We start from the raw sequence: 20,150 nt of genomic DNA on the forward strand, positions 1-20,150 counted from the left end.
GGGCGTATATCCCGCGCTCAAAAAAAAAGAAGACTTTTGCACTACTTTATGAAAAAGGATTCTGTGTTGATTTACGACACACGACTGCTGCCATACTCGGGCTAAAATCTCGCTGGATTGCTTTTTCTCCCATACTTTTTATGCTAAGTAAAAAATCATGTGACAGAAAAGTACTCGGCTGAATCTCGGTACGGTTTCTTGTTACGCGTGAAATACGCAATGCACGTTATAGTAATTATTATCATTTCTTTCGTTCCTGCAACTACTTCTTCTTTTTGACTGTTTTTAATATAGTCGAGGGATACGATTGTTTGTTGATACGAATTTGAGTCGTAAAGTATCTTTACAATTCCAATATACTTTACGAGTTTTGGAATAGGCAGAAAATACTGCCCGCGGGAAGTACGGAGCGCGCGTCAGTGCAGTTCCGACTATGTGTGCAATCGCACAGAGTAGTAGACGACGCTTTCAACCGGAAGTTAATCGCCAAAGTTTGCCTCTTTTTTCTTCGTCCACAATTCCAAATAAAGAAATGTCTCTCTTCTTTCTTTCGATTGTTTTTCTATCTCTCTTTTTTTTCTCTTTCCTGAAAAATGAGGGTGAAACACTGCGCGCAACAGAGCAGTTGCGCGAACGTCCGTGTGAGAAAGGAGTCAAGTTTAATACGAAGATTGACTCTTTTCACTCGACAAACTGGCGCAAACGATCGTAACTTTGCAAAGTACCGCTGTGGAGCGTGGGTCTGCAGCAACGTGTAAAGTCACACAGGACGCATATAAACGCAACGTCTCATCCCAGGCAATTTTCCTTCGCAAATATTTTTTTCTTTTTTGTACCGTTGCTCGAGTAACGTCCTTTTTTGTCACTCCTGCACGAGCTTGACAAACGCGTGGCGTGTGCGGTGTTTTTGCCAAAAGAAGGGGCGGAGAGGGTCAACTACTGCTGCGGGTAACGATTTTTTTTGTCTGCGATAAAAGAGTTGTGCGATGCTAGGTACATTCACAGTCTCGCGCATACGCAGCTTTTATTTCCGGCAATTGACAACTTTTATTTTGAAATTTTTCACGGACAAAAGTGACATTTTAACCTGCGATGCGTAGGCACAGCGATTTATTTTCAATCAATCGTAGCTCATGTTTCTTTTTTTTTTTTACTGCATGAGATTGAAAAAACGATATAAAATAAAATTTGTCGTTGAATTGTCAGCAATTAGCAAAGTTACATGACAATAGCCGTTTCAAATCTCATTATAAAAAACGATTAGTAACGCAGAATATAATTTTAAACTAATTTGTGCTACTCTAGATCTTTAAATGAGTATATAATGAGTCTCTGCTTGCTCGACCGCCGTGACGAATGTCTTGACTTATGATTTAATCTACTTCAATTCATGACTGTATAATTGATATACGGACCATGTGTTTTTTCTTTGTAAAAATTGTGCACTGTTATATTCAGCGAAATTGAAATTTGAAATTAAATGAGTGATTTTTCATTTTTAGTAATTTCATATTTAAATTCCATCATTTCAGTGAAATAGGCGAATAATAAAAGTGCACAGGAAAGCTGAGCTATCCGTTGTAAGTAAAGCTTACGTATTCGATATTTTTATTTCATTTACAGTAACTTGTTCCATCTACACTTAATCATGGTCTTCTTTCTCCTTCTTCACTCATTTTCTTCGCTCGTTTCTTGTTCACTCGACTGTTACTTCCTTAAGTGTCGCTTTTGTTTACCTGAGCAAAAACTACAGTTTAATATTTTTAATATATATACGTACAATACTTGCATAAATAATAAGTATTATGGATGTAGTAATGAAAATTATAAAGATGACCGTAGCGCGTTGCTGCGTACAGGCCTCTTATCTATTAGAAATTCAAATTCGATTTTGGACCAAACGATGCAAATTTTAATTTTCTCAGGAAGATGAGAAAAGGGAGATAATAATTAGAAAATTGTTTCAACTCTGTCGCGATCTAAGACCTAGAGGTCGGGAGACAAAAGCCCTTTGAAAAGATGAAAAATGAATTGTTAACGGTTTTCTTAATTGTGTATGCCTCTCGGCTATGCACCTTTGTCGTTGACAATTTTTTTCAAGAAACTATTCAACAGCCGTTATCTGAGATTGAAACTCACAGAGTTAGATGCGCCAATCTTTACATGAAAAATTGCTGGATTACTTGTTTCTACTAAAATATTTTAAAGATCAGAGATATTTATCGCAATAAGTAATTTTTTGGTTCTATTTGAGATCGCTCTTATACTTGAAGTTGATTTCCAAAAAACCGATTTTTTTCATTAATCAACTTCTTTTTACAATTGAAACGACAAAAGGATTAAGTAAAAATAAAACAAACGAATTGTGTGAAGGTATTCCCTATGTTACTTTAATAAAACTTACAGTCAAAACAAAATTAAAAAATACCAAGCATTATTGTTATTAATTGTCGTCAATAAATAATGAATTAATTTTATTTTGACTTTGAGCTTTATTAAAATGATAAACAGACAACCTTCACACGATTTGTTTGTTTTATTTTACAAAAATGGTAAGTAAAAATTTTATTTTTACAAAAAGGATTAACCATACACCAATACAAAATCAGTACAAAAAGGAAGTTTTAACCAAAATGATCACAGCATCGTCAGCAAAATAATACTCAGAAGATGAAAAAAGGCATTGCGCGCGCCTGCTGAGGAAAATTCAAACAGAAAAATGAAGGCATAAAATGAAGCCGAATAATATATTTGCCGGCAAAGTCTCAAGGGACCTCTATACGGTATAGCGACGTACCAGAAGCAAAATGTGCACAAGGGGTACACAATACCTGTCCGGAAGGAAGTTCCTAACCATGACTTTACTGTCGCTGCTGTGGAGTTTCGTCGCCTGTTGCGGCATTCTTTTTCCGGAGACTTTTTTCACTTCATCATACGTTTATACAGCAATGGCGGTAAGGCAGCGCACGTACCGGCAGGCTAAACCTACCTTGTGGTCCATGCCATTTATGAGACTTTTTCAATGACCTAGCAGCAGCACTCGAGTGAGATTAAACTGGAATGACCAACAAGCTGCAGGGCATAATAGTTTTCTCATGGCTTTTTACCCCTATCCAGCTCGTCTCTAACGGGTGAAGAATGACTCGCAGAGGACTAATGTATGTGCTTGAATGCGGTAAAAATCATACAAACATACATTTTCTTTAAATACCGAACCCGAAAATAATTTTTAATTCGAAAATTTGACAAAATTTTCACAGGTTCTTTTCAAAAATCAAAAAAACACTACACAAATTTTTTTTCGATTTTTCGGGTATTTCGGAAAAAATTAATAAAAATTTCATATAAGTGGCGATCTGTTTTATTATCCACCATAGAAATGTTCCCCTTTTTATATAAACTTAATATTTTAGATTTTTTATGTTTCAAGTTTTAGAGCTAAAAACTCCATATTTATAAAAAAAATGTTTATTTTATGCCTTTTCTTCTCAAGAAATCTTCAGAATCTGGTGTTATTTTCGCGATAAATAAACATTATCATGGTTTATTTTGCATCTTGAAAAAAATATGATTTTTGACTTGAAATTTTTTTTAAAAGTAGATTTTCTACCTTGCCCTACCTTTGGAGGTTTCAAATAACACCCTAAAACCCCTGGGTATGAACTTTCGAGAAAAGATTTTAACTTTATCTATGATTTTTTTACAATTTAAAATTCATGCACAAAATTGCACTTTTGCGTATTAATAGATTTCATATCGCGATATAAGAACTTGTACTGACCCATAATGACCCGAATTAAAATAAATTTTTGAAGCAAAACAGAAAGACTAAAGAATTTCTTTTTAACACTGCGTGTACGAAACACGGGTTTTGTAACCTTAAAGCGTCAGAAACCCCTAGTTTCTCGCAAGCAGGATTAAAATAGTATATTTTGTAACAAGTGCGCGAAACAGTTGACTCATCCGGGAGTTGTTTTCACCCAAGCGTAGTAAGGGTGCAAAGACTCATGGATGAGTCAACTTCCTCGCAAACTAGTTGTAAACGATATTTTTTAACTCTGCTTGAGAGAAACTAGGGTTTTTTGTCGCTTTAAGGTTACAAAACCCGTGTTTTTAACCCTCGCTACGCTCGGCTGAAAACAACTCCTGGGTGAGTCAACTGCTTCGCGCGCTTGTTAAAAAATATACTATTTTTTTTAAATATAAAAATTATAGTTCTCACAAACATTAGATGTGTTGCGCAAATTTCACTCAACTACAACTATTTTCTTTTAAATCGAAATAAGACTAAAACAATTGCTCCGTTTTAGGAGTGCCATCGTAGAAAAGCTATCACCAGATGTTGTTTTATCTAATTTTATGGGCGAAGTACTTAAAACCACGTGCGCCTTCCGAATAGAAATAAGGAGAAACTGTGACAATAAAGTCGAATAAATTTCAACTTTATATCTCGTAATTCCAACGAATTTTAAATTTCTCCGTTAATCGTCTCTAGGTATCCTTATCATTAGTCCAAAGTAATTTAAAAAGTTTGGTAACATCAAAAACTGTCATATATTTACCCTCTTAGCAGGTCAATTCAATTTGTCTTTAAGTATATCTCTCCGTAATTAAAAAGAATTTAATTCTACTCCTCAGCTCGTAATTTTTTAATTTTATTCAGATTTACATTAGTAACATTATAGTTACACAGTTGAAACATTTGAAAAGTGCAATTGGATTTAAATAGTATTCAAAATTCATCGTTACTTGTGAGTATTTGAAACAGAAAGATAACTTGATTTAAATGAAAATGTATGACAAACATAATTAATCCGTAAGAAATTTAGCGAGCTCAACTTGAACGTTTACTTAAATTTACCGAAATTATTTACGCTTTAAATTTAGGTACTATTTTCTCTTATCGTAACATCGTTTTAAAATTAATTTTAATATTTAATTCAATATATTGAATGAATTGCGCGATTTACTTATAACCTAAATCCTGATGTATAAAAGTCAGCTTTTTTCAAGATCTTATTAAAAATTACTTTGACCGATTTACAATTAGATACTCAAAAATAGTAAAATACAATGTATCAGTACTATAGAGCTTCTATGCTATAAATTCTAGCTACCTATCGTAGGATTCCAAGTATGTTTGCATGACTCAATGTAGGTCTCATTTTGTTTGATGGACCATTGGCCATGATCACATAGAAAAACTTGACATAAAATCAATCTTTTGATTGCGATCATTGCCAATGATCCATCTAACGAAATGAGAATACATATGACTAAAATTAAGTCACGTGAACTCTTGGAATTTTACCATAAGTTGTTTAAGTGTTAAATGATTAAATTATTTTAAAATGGGATATTGAAAAAGGCTGCTATACCTGTTCTCCAAAAAAACTTTTTCACTTTTACAACGAAGTATTGTACATGAAAACATTTAAGCCCCCTATAAATTTTAATCCGTAATGTATTTACAGTTTATTTACAAATTATTAATTTAAGTATTATTCCAATTACTCCAACGCTAGATTTCAATCAGCGATTAATCAAACTGAAATTATTGTCGATAAATAATGATTCATTCATTGAGTATTGGTAAATCAATTGAAAAAATAATTTTTACTCACTTTACAAAGAAAAAAGCGACGGCACCGTAAAAGCAGGACATTGTTAATAACTGTAACTCGAGAGCCAACTTATTGTCAGTGCACAATTTAATTATGCCAAAAATATACTGTACCGCAAAATGTTAATTTTCATACCGTCTCAGCTGGATAACAGCGTAACGACTCTGTCAAGTGTTCGACACGACGACGCCGTCGACGACGACGCAGTTACGCGAAAGCTCTGGATCTTACAACTTACTTGCCGTTAATTGACCAACAAACCTGTCTCTCTCTCTTGTCTACTTCGCTCGCTTGCCATTGGTTATATCGAGCCGAACGTGAAATTACTAACTTGTATTATATATCGAAGCAACTGCCGCTGCTTCGCTAAAACGCACGCGTATAGATATACACTTTGTCAGGGGGTAAAATCCAATAAGTTGCCGCTAATTCGATCCATAAGTCACGTCGTTTTCAACGCCTCTCGACTCACAGCTACGTATGGCGAGGCTGAACTATACGCGCTTGTATAATATATACGGCGCATAGCATAAATTAGCACTCGAGCTTGCGCGACAGTCTATTAAGATGCCGAGCGAATTGTAGGTAGCGGCAGACCTCGCGCACACGTATATTCTAGATGTTTTCGGACTGATAATAATGCTTACTTGCCTCGTGCCCGAGAGACAATAAATGCGCGTCCACTAGCCGCTGCTATATGATTTACTCACGAGAGTCGAGCATGCAGTTGAGCTTGCGAGCGCGATCCAATTTATCATATGATTTGACGTGTACATTATATACATGCTCTACGCACCCGCATACTTAAATGAATGCACGTGAAATTGTCCTTTTGGCGGGTAGAGGAATACCGTTGCGTACGTACTCTGGTTATTCTTGTTGTTAGCCTTATTAATAGTCTTTTTGTGAGCGCAACTTGTGTTTCCGAAATTAAAATTGAATGTTGACAATAGCTGTATGACTTTTTTGCCAACCCTACAACATTACTCGTTAAGTTTGCTTATTCACTTTACGGTACGCTTACACAATTTACTCAGTGAACCGATAGATTCTTCACATCTCTTTTATATTCCATCGTCTAGTCGATAAAAGATGCAACGATACAAAGTAAAAAAGCCCTCCCGCAATTCCTTTGTAATAATGTATTTTTTTTCCAACAATGTAGCTTCTTCTCTCTTGGCCGACTATTTCTGAAAAATTATTAAGTCGAGCTCTCTCGCGTGCAAGAGTTTAACTTTCCTGAAAGAGAGTAAAAGCCCAGGCTCGTACACTCCAAAAGTTATGTGTATATGATGTACACCTTGCGAAAGGGATATAATATTTAATTCAGTCTTTTATGTAGCAGGGTCAAAATAATACTTTTTTACAAAACCGTGCGCACGCATATCACCGATCTTGACGCGCTTTTGGTATGTTATAGTACATGGTAAAAAGGTCCCAAAAAAAAATTTTTAGACCCCCTCCCCCCTCCTACCCCCCACTTCCGGTATAAACGTCCATTTTCTATCTATATTTTTTCTGAGGACATGAAGCAAGTAAAAAATCTGAAAAAATTCATAAAAATACTTTTCCACAATCCAAACAACCTTGAATTTTTTCAGATTTTTTGAGTGCTTCAGGCCTTCAGAAAAAATTATTGAAAATTTCAAAAATCGAGATACGGCGGTATGAGCCGATGTAGTACTCGGAAATTTTTTCAGTTATTTTTCGCATTAAAAAACATAACCTCAATTTTTTTCAGATTTTTTCAGATGACCTAACGCACCTTTTGAAGCCAAAAACCGATTTTTTTGACGAAAATAATTTTTTTAGGACAGTACGGAGCCTCGAAAAATCTGAAAAAAATTTTTTCTTGTTTTTTTCATCAAAATACGTAATCTCAAATTTTTTCAGATTTTTTAATTGAAGGCGATAGCTTCTAGGGCCGAAAAATGCTATTTTTAACAAAAAATGGTTCCTAGAACCCGATGGTTCCGGTGAAAAAATTTGAAAATATTTTTTTTGAATTCCTTGTCAAATTTTAATAAATTTTGACCGTTTCAAAAGTTCGATTGAAGCTTCCTAGCTCATTTTAGAGCATCAAACGAGTTTTATCATTCCTTAATGTCTTCAGAAACGTCTTCAGATATTTTGCACTAATCTTTGTCCTGCTCTAAAATGAGCTAGGAAGCTTCAATCGAACTTTTGAAACGGTCAAAATTTATTAAAATTTGACAAGGAATTCAAAAAAAATATTTTCAAATTTTTTCACCGGAACCATCGGGTTCTAGGAACCATTTTTTGTTAAAAATAGCATTTTTCGGCCCTAGAAGCTATCGCCTTCAATTAAAAAATCTGAAAAAATTTGAGATTACGTATTTTGATGAAAAAAACAAGAAAAAATTTTTTTCAGATTTTTCGAGGCTCCGTACTGTCCTAAAAAAATTATTTTCGTCAAAAAAATCGGTTTTTGGCTTCAAAAGGTGCGTTAGGTAATCTGAAAAAATCTGAAAAAAATTGAGGTTATGTTTTTTAATGCGAAAAATAACTGAAAAAATTTCCGAGTACTACATCGGCTCATACCGCCGTATCTCGATTTTTGAAATTTTCAATGATTTTATCTGAAGGCCTGAAGCACTCAAAAAATCTGAAAAAATTCAAGGTTGTTTGGATTGTGGAAAAGTATTTTTATGAATTTTTTCAGATTTTTTACTTGCTTCATGTCCTCAGAAAAAATATAGATCGAAAATGGACGTTTATACCGGAAGTGGGGGGTAGGAGGGGGGAGGGGGTCTAAAAATTTTTTTTTGGGACCTTTTTACCATGTACTATAACATACCAAAAGCGCGTCAAGATCGGTGATATGCGTGCGCACGGTTTTGTAAAAAAGTATTATTTTGACCCAGCAGTATACGTTATGTGTATGCGTATAGGGTAAAAAGAGTTTTAGGAAGCCACTCGCGTGTATGAGAAATGAATTGCGCGATGTAAAGAGAAAAGTGAAAACGAATTCTCAAGGTGGTAGCGCCTCGGCGGTAATGAATTATTTTAATGAAGAAAAGTAGGTGTGGTTATAATTTAGGAAGTTTAAGTCAATAAAGCTCGTTTTTTGCTTCACCGAGCTTTTTCAGCTGCCCCTCCTTTAAGAAACTGCCCAAGTAAAATGGGTAATTTCCACGGTGGCTTATGTAAGCTAGTAAGATTTATTCCAAGAGATTTTTCAAAGCAAATTCATTGTCCCACTTATCATTTTTTCGGCTTTTGGGGTTCGCCGCGACCGACGTCGCTCCGAGGCTTTATTGGCGCGATTACGAGCTTTCAAAAACTTAAATTTATGTATGTCTGAAAGTTTGGCGAGCGCATGTCGCTTACATATGCATATAATATATAATATACTTTAGCTTCCCGAGATTGATTGCATTTTATTTTTCTGTTGTTCGGCGTGGTGACGATTGTTGTCGAGAGTAAAGTTATACCAATATCCAAAATCGATATGTGAAAGTTTTTCTGCGCGAAAAACTTGTAAACATCGATGTATCAAAAATTGAAAAACAAGAAACGTATTTTTTTGAATGACGAGTAGGCATGTATCGATGCAATATCTTTTTAAAGAAACTTGAATTATTTTTCCGAAAACTCGGAGTGTTTTGAGAAATGTCAAACTTTATGAAAATAAATCTTTAGAAAACGAGTGGAATTTGTTTGATACAGGTACAGTCAGTCCTCACAATGTTTAGAGTCAAATTGTCCATTAACGAATCGCATAATTTACTCTTAGAGTAAATCATCATTATGGAAATGACTCTGTATCGCGTACAAACAAATGAGACCTCCGGCACTGGCTTTTAAGTACTCCTACTCTATTCGCCGCAGACTCGCATGACTCGAGAGAATGAGATGGAAAATGTGCAATGCCGCAGCATACTGCAACTGCGAGAGCTTTGCCGTCTTAATCGTAATAATATTCATGTATTCGCGCGCGGCGGTAGCTCGGCTGCTCTCCGCTCGATGACAATACAATTCAGCGCAATCTGAATACAATAATAATCATAATAACAATCGTCCGAGTGCCGAAGCTGGCGAGTTATATGTATGAACTCGTAAGCTCGCGCCTCGATTCTCACCTCGTCGGAAGCTGAACAAACACTTTATACTCTAGCTACGTACTAGCTGCTACGGCCGGCTAAGTTTCAGGGCGATTGTTTGAGGATACACACACAGTTTATATACATACCGTACTCATAGAATCGTAGAAAGCTGTATACTCTTTGGAAAGTGGACAATTGTTTTGGATGACGGCCAATTTGTTTCTCACCCAAGTTTTGCTTCGCTATTATAATGGAAAGATGTATTCCGTTGTGATACTGGAAACAGATTTGCGAGAAAAAAAGGCCTTTCGGTATACACGAACTTGTCACAAACATATTTCGTCTTTGCGACTAATTAAATTTTGCGTATAAGCGCCAGTGCCCATTAAAATTATCGTCCGCGAATGGAAAAAGACGCTGGCTGCGAGCTATTTCTTATGGAAGCCGTACTACTACTACTTTTACTACTACTACCCCGAGCTCATGAGCTAGGAAAGAGATAAACGAGTGAGAAAAAGAGAAACTGCCGAGTGTGGATGTTGAAGTTCACATGTATTCTTGAGTTTTTTTCATCAAGAGCTTTTTTAATTAGTAGCATTTGTTGCGTTTGCAAATGGCTGCTGTAATTAGCTCAGCAGAGCTCTCTAGAAATCCACGATGATGAGGGAGCACTTTTTACCCGCGGATACTCGATGAAGAGCCAGCGTGCAGGATTAAAAACATACATTTTACGTTTCTCCTGACTTACTCTAATTTCAACTAAAATTTTATAAATCAGGGCCTAACTCGATATTCGGTTTCTCTTATTTTTTTACCGTCGAGTTTAAATTTGAAAATTCCACCTCGGGGCACACAATGCAACTCTTGGCGCTACAGTTTGACTCGACTCGGAATATCGATCCGCGAGCTCTCACGAATTTGTGCGGCATTTGGCATATTTCGTGGGTTTCGTCTACACTGATCGCTTGTTTGTGTCCATGTGAGTTTGATTTTACCGTGTCGAATTAGTTTCAATGAACTTGTACGCGTACACAAGCGCTCACGCGAGCGCCGCTCGTCAATTTTACAAAATGGAAAATCGATTTTGGATGTAATTTCGTTCAGAATTTCCGGAATGCTTTCAATAATGCAAACGATCGGCACTCCTCGACGCAAAAAGTTTTATATTTAACTCGTGACAGGCTGAATATTCCCGCGATTGAGGGATCTCGAGTCTCGATGCAAGACGTCTTTTTTGCTGAATATTTTACGATATATTCACCGCAAAATCGGGATAAATGGTTCATTTGTAAAAGAATTGGAACTGTGCTCGCGTTTAAATATTTTACGTATATTTCTGATGCACAATTATTATACGCCGCTTCGTTACACATACACAGAGCAAGAGAGCTCAAAGGTCGATTTTACGTTGATTAATGGACAGATCGTGTCGAGCTGCACGGCGCGCATCGTGACTCGCTGCGAGAACTGTACAAATGAAATTTCGATCGTTAACATTTATAAACTCGATCGTTAGCCCAGCTACATTATGTAAACCCGAACGTAGCAAATATATACCGAATGGATTCGTTCGGCTTGATCTACAGCTTCAGTATACCTATGGCACAATTATATTCCATTCATTTGTATAAATTGTGCAACCGGATATGCCGAGAGAAAATTTTTCAAGAATACGAGAATTATGAAAAAAAAGTACTCGGGCCGTTGTACATGTTATACTGGCCATATCCAACGGGCTTCGCACGGCTCAAACTACTCGTAGTTTGAAAATTCATAAAATTTTTTAATTCTGATGGATTTATAACATTGCACGTAAAATTGATATTAATTTTATTTATTTCATGTTCATATAACTGAAAAATTATACTTTGGTAAAAATAATTATTATTTGATTAGGTTTAAAACGTAAATACGAAATGACTGATTTTAGAATTTCCCGCTCACTCCAAAACAAACTTCCCAAAACAAAGGTTCAATCGCAATTCCGGAAAGCTGTCTATACAAAACTACTCATGACTTTTTAAGAGAGGATATACGTTTACGTGCTTGGAAAACTTTAAACTGCACCATGAATCTTTTGCTACCAACCCAACGTATTATTGTTATTCAGATACGCTCAAGTTTTATGCTAATCCTACATATTCAAAATGTAAATGCTCGAGCGCGAATATAAATTCAATATGTCCGTGCGCTGCGTAAGCGCGATTGCTGTTTATTAAAATTCTGTTTACGCAATTGCTGTTGTGGTGGACTGCGGTGAACGTTAATGGCCGAAACATTAGCCGAGAAAAACAAACATGCTCTTCTTTGCTGCGGATTGAAGATCAAATTATGACGACGCCATAGAATTTTTTTAGCATATTCGATCGTCGATCTAATAATCGAAGAAAAATACAAATGAAAATTCGTACAAACTCTAAGTGGGTTAATTTGCTTATGTAACTTGTGGTCCCAAATTCATGCAGACTAATTGAGCATTCAGAGTAGAAGCAAAAGAAAAAAGCCACTATGCTCCCAAATAGGAAATTAAGTATATTTTATACATAAACATCTATTCTACTTGGGCTGTACGAAAAGTACTATACTTTGTCAGTTTCGCCGTACTTCCGTTCGTCAAATTACCATACATATTTATAAGGTAAACTATACTGCAATTCCAGATGTGAAAAATCTCAAAGTAATCATTCGCGATCGTCCCAACGAAATTACAACTCGTTACGTAGTGCTTTCTCGCTAGAATTTTCAAATTCTTATGCGAATGATGACGTGTATCGATCCAATAGCGAGTGTTTCAATATTCATTGACTTTTGAATTTATTCCGAGCTCGCTCTGATAGTCGAGAATCACGAGTGATTTCCCACCTCTCTACCGCTCCAACTTTGTAATAATAATAATAATATTAATAATAAGGATATCGTTGGATACGATATATTCAACGTGTAACGACACAGCGACGTGGGCCAAGGGTATTTAAATGGCTACACGCTTTTCGCGGACTGTTACGCTCTATTTTACGTATTCCGCGTTCGAATACGCTCGTGCGCACGCGGCTGTCCCCATTAAAGTGCTTGGCTTCGCATTATATTCACGAAATCCGAAGTATTATTCGCAGCTCTGGTGCGCGCGATCTCGCTCAAATATAATACATTTCGTGCGCGAAATATGAATTTCAACATTTCTCTAAGTTGAACGTGTGTTAAATGAGAATGTTCTTTCCTTTTTTTTAACCCATAAAGTCCATGTACACGCATGTGTGAGCTTTAAAATTACTAATATTTGAGGAAACTGACTCAGTGAATGGTCGATTTTCGTGAATTTTATGAAAACAATTAGAAATATAAGTTTATGGTACACCTCATTTCCTTGTCCAAATGTCACATAACAATGAAAAATATTATTATTGTTTGCATCTAAAAGTGATCATTTACTGGTTGATAGTGGTCAGTCGCTGGATAAAGTACTCTATGAATCCGAATCACTAAATACATATTTGACCCTTGTGAGCAGCGATTAAATTTATCGATTTACATTTTCATTTGGATGTTTCGAACAAGCTAAATCTCAACTCCACGCTCGCGACCGTGCGTATATTCGTGCTTTTTTTTTTAAATTTTTCAAACAAAGTTCGCACGCAGCACATGTCTGTACAATGTCAAATCTTGAAGATATGGCTTAGGCAAACACGGCGTTCGGGAATCGAACGCGTAAGGTCGTGAGCATAAGTTGCGTAGCAGCGCATCAATCGCAGGAGCTTTTGCTTCGTACATACACTCCATCCATATCAAATGTCTTATCACTGCAAAAAAAGTTATCCTATTTGCTCAAGCTGACTGAGTATTTTGCTCGTTTATACTCATGGGTACTTTATGCAAAGGCAAAGGCGCACGTCTCATACATAGATAGAAGCATAAAGTTTATCGCGTTTTCCAGCTATGAACACAGTTGTACGACGCAAATTTTTATACTTACGTCGCTGATAACGTGTGTTTCGTATTATATATAATACATGAATATCCGCTTTCGGTCTTATTTTATTTCATTTGTGGCCTCCGCCCTCAGCTATTCGATTATTTTTCGTTTTATTATCGGCGAATGAATCCATCTGCTATTTCGTGTAACTGATTCGTAACACGCGCTCGTATGAATTAGTTAGGAAGCCAAATTTACCTTTTTACGTGATTTTTCGCAAACGAATAAGTCAGCGCAATCGTTCAAACTCCCAGGCGTGAAATACGAAACCTCTATATATGGATTTTCTATGATACAGATTTCAATCAAAATATTCTAAAGAATTTTTAACTAAATATAAGCATTGATAATTGTTACTACAGAAACATAATTACTAATAAAAACTTTTTTTGTTTCAGAAATCAGTACCTTACCAATTTGTATGACTCGGAAAAAACGATAAAAGTGAGTATCAATATTTTTTTTTCGTTTGAAAATAATCAAAAGTTTATTTCAAATTTCCTACGTTTGATTTTAAAATTTGTTCACGAAAGTATAATATTCATAACATTCACGGCATTTTAATGCAAGTGGAAGTGTCTGTTATAAGTACATTTATTGCTCACGAATCACCAAGTTAGTTTGAGATCCTACAAACTTCTCTGACTCGATGCCAAGTTAAATTGAGTATTTTTTACTACATAGATAAGCGAAGCTAACGACTTATTACTAAAATGCCAAAGTTTACACGCTGATTTATTCGTAGGAAGCGTAAATCATAAAATTCAAGCCGACGGTTCACTAATTAACCGTTTTGTGATTGCGTGAGTAATATATAGAATGAATACACGTATATCTGCTGCTGTATGAATCCTGTATGAAAAAAGATGTGAAACTATAGCGCGTTAATAATTGAGAAGAAAATAAGAATATTATATGATAGTCGAGGGATATAATTGGACGCAAGCCCATTGGCAGCCTCATCAAGCTCGACGATGGACTCGTCGCGCGTGCATCAAAGGCAAAGATCCCACTCTTGTAATACATCATTCCAGACTTGAGCACGAGAAATTCTCATTTTCTCGGAGCAAGAGCAGCACACACAAATACGGACGTATTCCATGCGCATCGCGCTGAACTTGCAGCGACAGCACAGCAGTACATGCAAGTGTCATTAAGCAGTTAGGCTTACTGCTGCTTCTGCTACTTGTGTTTCCTCGCTTCAAAGCGGCACATACACGGCAAAGCAGTAAGGGTATTCAGCGAGTGTTAAAGCAGTAGAAAGCAGAGAGAAGCGCGCGTTGAAGCGAGTAAATTTATCGGTGCTTACCGTCATCGAATGTACCGCAAGCGCATCAGCGGAAAAGCACGTGAAAGACGACACTTTTTTCGGGATGGAACAGAAAAGCGCCGCAAAGCACTTGATTATAATTCTCATCTCTTCCTCTGAGCTGAGGGTTGCTCATGCATGCATAGGTACTCAAATTACAGCCACATGCGTGCTTGATAATATTGGTGAAGAGTATTTGAACGTGAATAAGTAATGCCATGGTTTTTATTTGAACCGAATAAACGATTCAGTAGTGTGACTAGATTTCGATCAGCCGCATATCCCACGCTAATTTCTTGGTCGCGAGTCGTTCATGATCGTGAGTTTGAAACGTAATTTACATCTCGCGAACTTCATTATTCTTTTCTCGTAATTTCTTCAAAAGCTTGTTAGGGGTCGTTTTTAATAAGAGATCGAGTAGTAATTTTATCTTTACATAAAGTCTACCGCGCTAGCTCGAAGGGCATCGCTTTCTCTTTCTCTCGCTCTCCTCTTCCTCGCAAAATACCTAGCCAGGCCATTGTTGCGACAATAGCCTCGGCGAAAGCAAACGAAGCAACCATTATCCAAAGCCGTCCGCCGTTTCTTACTTCGCGATAGCTCGTGCACCTTAACTTTTTACCCCCTTCTCGTTCTCTCTCTCTCTCTCTCTCTCTCTCTCTCTACAGCTGCAAAAGAAATCTACTTGACAGTTTTGCCGATGCCCACTGCTTTTCTGACTTTAACTGAATAGCTCGAATCTGGACCCGTCCGTAGCGCGGATGGATCTGCAGCAATTTTTTTCTCAAAAACAATGACAGGTGTTAGCTTTAAATGATGTATTAAGTTAAAAGTGTGAGTCTCTCGAGCTGCACACTTTTTTCAAAAGATGTACGAAACACTCGCTTGAGGATTTATGAACTATGGCCTTATGAAGTAGCGGTTATACGTAAATGGAATGCAGTGTGCTCCGTAGTTTAAAGAAACAAGTACTAGCGGGACAATAAATCAGCGAATCTCGCGGTGTGATTTGTCGACAGCGAGATTCACCTTTCCGTTCCTTTTTTCATCCGCACCCAGTGCTTTCGGCCACTGCTTGAACTTTTCTTTCTCCCTCTCGTACACAAGAGAGAAGTGCCCGAGAAAATTTCTATTGTTGATCCGAGTATAATGGGTCGAGATATATTATAGAGCGCCGCATACGCCCGAGTGCACATGCAGCTGAAATAACTACACTTTGCCCCTGCTCCTATGTGTGTTTATATCTATATTTATAGCTATGCGTGGTCGGAGAACCTTTGAATTTTCCGTATGAATTCATAATTTGGAAGAACTTGAAATACACTATGACGAACTTTTACCAAACAATTACTCAAATTTTAAGCACACCTGACGCATACAGACATGCGCGACAGTAAGAATAATGAATGCTATAAGGTTATAGAACAATTAACAATTTTGATGAACCTTGACTAACGCACAATTTTTAAAGGAAATGTATAATTTACCTCGTGCTTTTCAATATTTTTAGAACCAATGCATAGAATGGAATTGATATAGTTGATTCATCAAGTTTTTTCAACGTTTTTTTTTTCGTAAAATAGAAACTTTTTCTCTCTTTTTTTTCGTGAAATAACGATCAGATGGAACAATTTTTCGATGAAAAATTAATTACCTGTTCGAGGTAGATTGAAATATTGATATCAATTATAACTAAAAAAAAATGTTGTATCAAATTGTCAAACCTTTTTTTACTCTTTTTTTGTGTATTTTACGTGTATAACACTTCACGCGTTTTTTCATATGCGTGTAGTTCGCTTTAAGCTCCGAACGTTGGCGGTGCGGAGATTGACACTTTACATCGAAGCATTTCCTTCCTCTCGTCACTGGGAATTTGATAAAATTGAATGAAAATCTATAGAGCCGAATCGGAACGGAATTTTTGCCTTCGATCCCCTTCTCTTCTTTTCCCGAGGATCGCATGCGCAGGCTTGGTAATATTTAACGCTGATCGTAAATCTGCTGGTATTTTTGCCAAGCTTGTATAAATATGCATAAAGAGGTAAGCTACCAGTCGCGTATATATATATATACCCGCACCACCCGCTTATAATTATCGTTTCATGTTTTATAATCTCTGCCCTTCTCTCTTTCAGTTTTCCATACAGTGAGATACAAATTCCGCGTTGGCGCAAAAAGCTCGCCACGTCTCATTTATGTTATCATTGTATAGCACGGGTACAATCGGTCGAAAGCCGATATCGGAGCAATAGTGCAGTAAAATCATCGACGCATCGATATTACATTACACGCTTATACAGAATTTATGCAGTTATTGCATACACTTTTTCATATTCGCAAGTTCAATATGTGCAACGTGTGGCCGCGTACATGTACAGTACGGCCGGGCTTGTGCGAGCGCGGACTACGGCAAACTTTATCATTTTCGCGCTTGAACTCTACGAATTATTATCTCGTGTATTGCGGCTATTCGCTTTTATACATGTTTGCGCGCTTATACATCGATAGTTTTACGCCTACGCACACCCGCGCAAACTCGAGTCGATGTTTATATGTGCGTAAGCTTGTATATTATTCACGAATGATCATTACGCGAAAATAGAAGTAAACGCGCGTCGACCCAACTACACGCATCGGCGCGCAATATAACAACAGTCTCTCTGCGTGGTGACCAGCGGAAAATAATTCCGCAAGGATTCGAGCCATGTGCGGTACATGAACAACTAGACAATGAACGCGTCTGTTTCGCTGCCGCCTCTCTGCGTCTATGTGTCTATGTGCGCGGCAAAAAGGAAGCTCATCCGTGCCAGCCGCTTAAAGTACAACACTAGGCGAGCTATGCTCATTCTCACGTGATATTATCTTGCACGTCGTACAGTGCGCGCTTGGCTTAATTCATTTCCCGTGCTGCACATGTCCATGCACGCGAGCTTGCGCACGAGCTTTCGCGCTCTATTTTTGATTAAATTTTACTTGAAAGTTTTTTAGACTTAACGGAATCACGCGTGCGCCTACGTTAGTTTGCGAATTTTTTGAAACCTTATTTTGAGGTTAATACACAAAGCACACAATGTAAAAGTACAAATGTAAAAGTACAATACTAGTCCAAGTTCAAAAATATTAAGTGCCATTCCAGCAAAAGTGTTCAGCTAAATCAGCAAAATATTGTTACTGCTTCATCTGTCCACTTTCATTCCTGAAATTTTTTACAGTTTTACACATGCTATGGAAGGCATCATTAGTGATTTGTAAAAGCCAGCATGTGAGATTGAAGCTTTTTTCAGAGATCTCGTTATACATTTTTTTAAAAGGAGGTAGTTCAGAATTGTGAGAAAATAGAAGCACTTCTTTTCGGCGCCTTGCCCAGACACTTTGTATCGATATAATGAAAAGAAATTTTTTCACTATATATGCCTTCTCGTCCTTGCCAGAGATATTACTCGCTAGTTTTTTATTCGTGGAATATACATTCGTTATTCGAAGATATTACAATTTCAAGTGTGCTTCAGAAATGTCAAGTTTTACTATCTAAAAATATATGTATGCTTTGAATATAAATAATTTCTTAAGAAAAAATGACGAAAAAAATATCAAACAAAAAAAGTTTCTTCGGCATGAATATTTGAGGTAATAATTTTTGTGTTATAGCAATAGGTACCGTGAAAAAGTTCAGCATATACAAAACGCTCATTTTCTTCTTTAGTAAATAAATGTAGTCTTTTATAAGGCGTAGATCGAAGAATGCCCATAAATCCAGTCACCTGGTATCTTATGTACAAACTCGATCATTTTAAATTTCATTTGTTTCCTTTTTTTCAAATCCTATTTTTCTTGTACCTCCATCTTACATTTTTTCCTTTACTCAGTAAAAATAAATAAATAAGACAAAGTAAAACATTGTTTCTGTATCCAAAAAAGAAAAACAACAGCAACTGGTAATTTATCATGACCAAAAAGTATATAAACTCCAAAGAGTCGTCTGAATGGTTATTTGAATCAGCAATATATCAGCACACAAATAGGAAAATGTAAGCTCTCTTTCTCTTTCTTTCTCTCTGTGTCGGATAGAAAACCTTTAAAACACTCGTGGGAGTACTTTAGCCATTGCTGCTACTATATGTCGATATCTGAGTCGAAAATGCAAAGTCGAATTTAAATTTAAAAGAAATAGTTTCCCTCTTTTCTCTTTTTCATTCTCAGTACAACGAGTACAGAAAATAGATCTGATTTGACTTCTTTTTTACTTACTTTAAAAATCTTAGATACTTTTAAAGAACCGGTACAAATTCTTTAATTTTGAAAAGGTTTCGAAGCCAGGGTAAAAATGAAAGTTTATCCAAAATTTTTAATGAATTTTTTTCTAAAACACTACATGAACGTCTTTATTTTTTTAGACCCCTACATCTTTATTTAGAAAAATATTTTGTTGAAATCTCAAAAAGCAAATATTTACAATTTTCATAATTTGGTTAGGTTATTTACCTAAATCATAAATAAATAAAAAATGTTTCTTTAGTTTTCATCAGCTCATTTATGTTAAAGTTTAACATTTATAATGAAAGCACAGACAATTTGTAGTTTATATCTTTCCTTTTTAAATGTTCAGCTTTTAACTATTGACGATTAAACCTCTTTCTCAAACTCCAACCATATTTGCACGTTTAATATAACGGAATAATAACTTATTTTTCGAAAGACTGCGTACTCTCGGACAAATCGTCGTTATTTGTCGCTATCACATTCAGTTCTCATAGCAAAAAAAACAGACTTCGTAGCCATCGAGCAGCAGATCATCGCCTTCCTTTCATCCCTAGCACATGAACAGCTGACCTAGATTACATAATGCCAAACATAAAGGCCAGAAACGACCGAGTTTTCATCGTCTCACATACAGAAGACTGCTCTAGAAACTGGACATATTTGGCTGCTCTAGTCAGAATTTTTATAACAACTAGTACACGACTCTTATAGTTTTTTAAACCTATGCTTTTTACAGTACTATGCTGCTATGTAAATAATGTTGTGATGACAAGCACAAAAGCTACCTGGCAATATTTGGCTATGCTATGTGAACGTATTTAGACTCATATTACATGACAATGAAGCGCGATAGAATATGCGGTATGTGTTGGTGAGCAATCGATACAGTAAGAAAAGATAAAATAGAATATAAATTTGTG

At 36.3% G+C, this 20,150-nt stretch overlaps 1 protein-coding gene across 2 annotated transcripts in view; it reads left to right on the top strand.

Moving 5' to 3' along the window:
- Positions 1–1,532: 1,532 nt before the first annotated feature.
- Positions 1,533–20,150, top strand: part of LOC106657406 (protein-tyrosine sulfotransferase) — a 44,490-nt gene continuing 25,872 nt past the window's right edge. For both annotated transcript variants that reach the window (XM_023461207.1, XM_023461208.1), the window contains exons 1-2: positions 1,533–1,580; positions 14,060–14,105. The gene's annotated coding sequence lies outside the window, so the exon portion shown is untranslated. The remainder of the gene's footprint in view (positions 1,581–14,059; positions 14,106–20,150) is intronic.

This window comes from Trichogramma pretiosum, unplaced genomic scaffold (assembly GCF_000599845.2).
Source record: "Trichogramma pretiosum strain Unisexual culture from Peru unplaced genomic scaffold, Tpre_2.0 scaffold15, whole genome shotgun sequence".
Classification (NCBI taxonomy): domain Eukaryota; kingdom Metazoa; phylum Arthropoda; class Insecta; order Hymenoptera; family Trichogrammatidae; genus Trichogramma; species Trichogramma pretiosum.